The following is a 6,015-nucleotide window of genomic DNA, read 5'->3' as shown; positions in this document are numbered from 1 at the left end:
TTAGAAAGCCCACCCATATGACTGATAACTAGTTAAGCCAATGATTGCTGGGCACTAGGCTGCGCAACCAATAAAAGTAATCTTCGAATGACTGTAGAAAAAATGTTTTGGGGAGGGGAAGGGCAGATAAAATGCACAATGGAAAATCTGGCTGGGCATCAAGAATATAATTTGGGGTGATTTTCGCGGGAACGGGCGCGAGCAAAAAGTTTTGTTCAGCAGATTAACTTGCAGCGGTTTACATAAAACAACTCAAAAAACATTTTCTTTTATTTCTACTAAGGCATTAGAGTTAAACCATAGTATCTAAATATTCTCATTTTGTCGGTTCAAAAATATATTTGGGGTGTTGTGCTAAACAAAGAAAAATGAATTTGCGACTGTACTAGCACTAAACACTAATGATATTTATACTAGTAGTACCACGACAAAACATCGTTTGAACAAGCACGTTTACCTGTTTGCTAAGACACCGTTATGTATTTAGCTGTAACGACTGATTAAGAGTACTTTAGTCTGGTTTTACAGTTTGGTAAATGTTATACAAAAATGTATTTTTTTCTGGGACACACCCATTTTGTAACGGAACGATTGAGGTACATACATTAGGGAAGCTGAAGGATGTGATTTAACGTGTAAAGAATTCGCATGATTCCCATTTTTTAACGAAATGTGCAATTTTCCACCAGAGGGCATCGTGCAAGCTGTTTAAAAGAAGAGCACCAAATTGATTTGTTGGTGGGACGTGAACTGCCCGACATTTCCAAAAGTCAGTCAAACTAAAAAATACGTTTCAGTGTCCCTAGGATCCTGTAAGTGAAGTTGTAGACCTTTCAGCTGCTCTGATTTGAGGGAACTTCCGGACTTTATCTCAGATGGTTTCCATGATCTTCGTAAAACAATAGGTGCTTCTGTGGCAAAACTGCAATTGTTACAGAGTATATCACAACCATACCTCTTCATTATCCTGAAATTCTTACTATGCCCAGGCCTTTCCTTATTTATTTATTGACATGTGTTTACCGGCAAAGTTTCACTGGGTACAGCAGCCTATTTTCAGCAAGGACCTGGGAGAAAAGTTCCGAAGTTTTACTAAATATTTTAAGAATAATAATTAAACAGTCATTAAAATAAAACAAAAGATACAGTTTAAATAATTATACCAGTATTAGACATAATATGAAAACGTTGGTTAAGAGTAGATTAAGGAGATGTATGAATAAGTATTTTTCCACATTTAGGAATATACTTTTGCCTCGTGGTTTTGGTCTGTTCATTATAAAAATTGGGGGGGGGGGGGGTCTGGCAAATCTTTGAGAAATTAAGTCATTAAATTATGACAGACGTTTGAGCTCCAGATTTCATATTCTTTAGAAAAGCCCACTCAGGCTAGCAGCTTTCTGAGTTTATAAAAGCGATATTTAAAATCTCACCTTATTTTAAGGCATTTTTTTCATTATTTTCTGGCGCTGTGCTGAGTTCTTGTGCTAAGAGGTTGAGAGGTATGACTTAATTTACAAACGTCTTACTTTTCACGAATATAACAACCGTCTCTCGTCGGCTTTGTAGAGGTTTTACATTACTATTTAAAACGTAGGCTTTAATTCTGTGGGGTTTTTTTGTCTTTATATCAAATTTCCAGATAAGATTCTGAGGTCCATATTAATTCGATTTGTCGACTCCTGCATATTCCTGCCAGACCAGCGTGCTTTGCTTAGAGAGCACAGTTGATACAAAATGCTATTCTGCATGCCAACCCGGAATTTGAGAGTACACTGTAATTGTATGTAATATTTAGGAAGCCGCAACTGAATAAAATAACACAGAATAAATGAAACATTGACAGTCGTTACAGAACTATTCTCAAGTCAAGCAGAGGTGGGAATTATGATGTGTTTTGTACCTAACTTAACTGCAGGAGAAAGAAGTTTTTATTTTTATGTAGTAGCAGAGCTGTAATTCCTTTGCAGTTTCTTCAACCCGCCATGCAGTAAATTATTCATATGTTGCCAAACCAGGGGTTAAAGTGACATGAGATTTTTTTACATCCCCTTTAAAAAAAAAAAAAAGGGGGTCACATAGTATACTGCAGACAAAAGGGTGGGATTCCCAAAGTCCTACGTAGTCCAAACTCCAAAGTCTTTCGCTGTAATTAAAAGGATAGTGTATGAATATGCTATTCATAGTAATATTGACAAGGCAGGTTGAATCCAATGAGCAATTGCCTGCATTATGGTTATATGTAGACGTACACAAGTGGGAATTCAAAACATTTTTGCACTATTGCATTCCAAAGTTTTTGTAATAATTGAAAAGGATTGTGTAACAGCATTCATGTGGGATGTGCACACGAATTGTAACATTGACAGGACAATGTATAAATGCATAATTGCCTTTACTTACTTTATGGATATATGCAAAAATGCATAAACACACACAGATATATACAGCAATTTTATCACCCACTTTTTGTATTTTTTACATGCTTCATTACTGAAATGATGTAAGAGGATTGTATGTATTTCTTGTGTTACTATAAATAACTTACTGCATGTACACCTTGTTTCTGCATGGCTATGTATTCCAGTCCTGTAAAACATGTTTATATTTTGAAGCTTTTCTCCCTGTGCCTTGATTGAAAAAGGGGCCTTGCCCAAACAGCCTTTCCTGACAAACAGATACATTGTCAATCCATGACAACGAATACTGCATCTCTGTGCCCTGAATATCTACTGAAAATCATGAAACATGAGATTTTCAGATCTTGGCCTTAAGGGGTTACCACCTATTCCTCTTTGAGCAGTTGAGTCCGATTTTTAGGACAAAAATATTTCCTGAGTTTTATTTAATAGTTGCATAGAACAGTTATTTTGTATCTGAAACACCTAAATGTTATATGAAATATAACAAGCAAGTCAAATACTACAAAAATAAGCTTTTATTTTGACAAAAGAAAGTGAAGTTCTGCCATTTCACTGGATGTGGCTATATCTTTTCCTGCAAAATCTCAGACTTCTACAAAAAATGTCCCACTTTGGGCATTTGAAAAGGTGGCAAGCCTACCTGTCCTCCTAAGTATCGTTGAAGATTCTATGATTGCTCCAAGATTGCCGTCATTCACAAACTTAGTAAACTAGAGACCTTTTATGTTATTTTATTCTTTAGAAAGACTGCCACCTCTGGGAATTACTACACAGACAATATACCTTTAATAGTATGTGTGAGGCTGCCAGCCCAGCTAGCTAGAATCTTGCAAATAATTCTATGCCATTTGTGAATATTAATATGATTCGTATGTGGATATTAAACTACTGGTGCAGACGTGTGCGTTGAACTGTATGTTATGTTCTGAGCTTCAAGAATGTAACCACAGTGTACCCTACTGGAAAAGAACAGAAATGTATATAAAGTATGTGCCTATGCAAATGTATGTTTTCATGGTAGAGGCTAGAACATACAGACTTAACTTGCAAATCCTCAAGAAAAGCAAAGAGTTTTACGACTGTGTTTATCTCAGTTTCAAGGCAGCTAGGAGACAGTATGTCTACAGATAGAAGTTCTTTCTATTGTTTGGAAACAAAAATAATTACAGGTTTCAAATGTAAAAGTGTTTAACTATTTTGCAATTTCCAGTTCCGGGAAAACTTCTGAGAGAGAAGTATTTTTCACAGAGAAATGTTAAATTCTGTTGATATCTGTTAGCCTGGGAACTGAAGGTAAGTGACAAATAGTGATGTCATCCAGCTGACCCAGCAGTAATGTGTTGTTATTAATTTAAGAACTCTCTCTCAGAGAAAGTCTGTGCATTTTGTATTTGCCTTCAGATCTAGCAACATCCTTTCATCAGCACTTTTGCCTTGCTTATAAGTACTAGATTACAGTAATCTCTCTTAGAGATAGATAGGAATATAGTAAGATTAGTTTAGATGTTTTCTGTATTTATGTGAGATTGTTTTGCAATGTTGTTTTAAAATATTTCCTGAGATTCTGAACTCTGTTGTCACTGTATTGAGTTATTGAATACTGTCTTGTTTTTTTATTATTTATTATTACTTATATTTAAACCTTTTAATTGTGGAGGGTTTGTTTAGAGATATTTAAGGTCTCAGAGTACTTGCATATGTATTTGGTAACACTGTATAGGCCACTCCAATAGCATCGTTGTTCGTCATACTTATTATTTGGCTAATAGTAATATTACACAATAGAATTGGTCAACATTTGTAAGGGCATTATAGTAGCTGATAAGTAGTGGTTGGTTGCAGCTAGTACTACCTTGTAGTCCGGGCAGAAGGGGGCATAGCTAGTGAACCTGTGCCAGCCTTTCCCAGGAGTGTCTGTGTTTTTGTATGTAAATCAAATCTCAAAGTGTGTGTGTGTGTGTGTGTGTGTGTGTGTGTGTGTGTGTGTGTGTGTGTGTGTGTGTGAGCTACTTGGGCAGGGACACGAAGCAATGGTTGGACAGAGAGGGTTATGGAGGTTTTGGCTTGACTACTCGGCTGAGATCTTAACCCTATAGCTGTGTCAATCGGGAGTCTTATTGGGGATCTGGAGAAACTAGCCCCAGACTGACTGTGATCTCTATGTGCTCTTAAGGGAAATTGTACTTTATTGTGTGTGTACTTGTCATCCTCCCAATGTGCACATTCCTCACTGGTGCTAGTGGTAAGGATTGAGGCTCCTTGATTACTGGGCTAGTGCAGGGGCGTCACATATTAATTGTTTGACAGTGGTGAGATAGTCACATAACATATTAATTGGTTAATAGTGGTGAGATAGCCACATCACATATTAATTGGCTTGTAGTGATATGGATATTGAATTCCTGTAGCTGTGTACAGTGGTCACTGCAGGTTTTTTTGTACTCTAAATCAGCCATGCAGTGAACATTCAGAGTTCATATCACAATTGTTTTATTTTTTTAGCTTAGTTAGTCAGGAGAGCAGGCAAGCATGTCAGCAGAGGAGCATGGCAAGCTGACAAGGAGCCAGTTGGCTGAGATGTGCCAGACTAAAGGACTGGTGCATGCCAGCCTGACTAAGGCAGACATGATTGCAACTTTAGTCACAGCTGCATCACAGAATAGCAGTCAGGAGGACAATCAGACTGGCCATAGAAATGTACAACTCTCAGAAAACGGAGAGCTCAACCTTTCAACAGAGGACTTAAACATCTGCCTGGAGTTAAAGAGATCTAAGTTGGAGGCCAAGCATTTGGAAATAGAAGCAGCAGAAAGACTAAGACATCTGGAGGCTGAGGAGAATAAGCAGCAGAGGCAACATGAAAAGGAGATACTGACTCTTTGCCAGAGTCATGGAGGTAAAGGGGAAGGAAGTAACTGAACCCCAGAAGCAACAAAGGTCAATAAATTTCTTCCAGAATTTACAGAGGGGAATAATTTTGATAGTTTCATTCATATGTTTGAGATGGTATGTAAAGAGTATAATTTTGACCAAGGGCTCTGGGTATGGTTCGTGACCCCCTTACTCCATTGTAAAGTTGTAACTCTTCTTTCCAAACTGTCTGATACTGACTTTTAACATTATAATGTTGTAAAGAATTGTTAGCTTGAATTTTTTTAAGTTAACACCTGAAGCTTATAGGAAAATGTTTCGTGAGCATAGCTGCAAGGCAGATGAAAGTGTGTGAGAATATGTTGCTGAACTAAGCACTTATTTTCATAGGTGGGTGAGTGGATGTCATGTCACCACTTTTGAAGGGCTGGCAGACCTTTTGGTGAGGGAACAAGCCCTTACAAGCCCTTAACACTTTGCCTGAGTACATGAGAATCTGATTAGCTGATAGACAATGCAATACTGTAGATGAGTTGGGGAAGAAGGGAGACCTATACCTAGCAAGCAGGGCATCACTGCACAGGAAAGGGACAGCCAATGCTGCTCATGGGTCTAAGGGGACCCATGGAGGGCAGCCCAGACTGCCCCAACAGAGTCTGTCAGTAGCAGGGGAAGTGACTAGTCCAGGTACATATCCAGGACCGATGGTTAAATGTTTTAA

The sequence above is a fragment of the Protopterus annectens genome, chromosome 3.part1, assembly GCF_019279795.1.
Source record: "Protopterus annectens isolate FY-2018-M chromosome 3.part1, PAN1.0, whole genome shotgun sequence".
NCBI classification, from domain to species: domain Eukaryota; kingdom Metazoa; phylum Chordata; order Ceratodontiformes; family Protopteridae; genus Protopterus; species Protopterus annectens.
Note: the sequence above shows the minus strand (reverse complement) of the source record.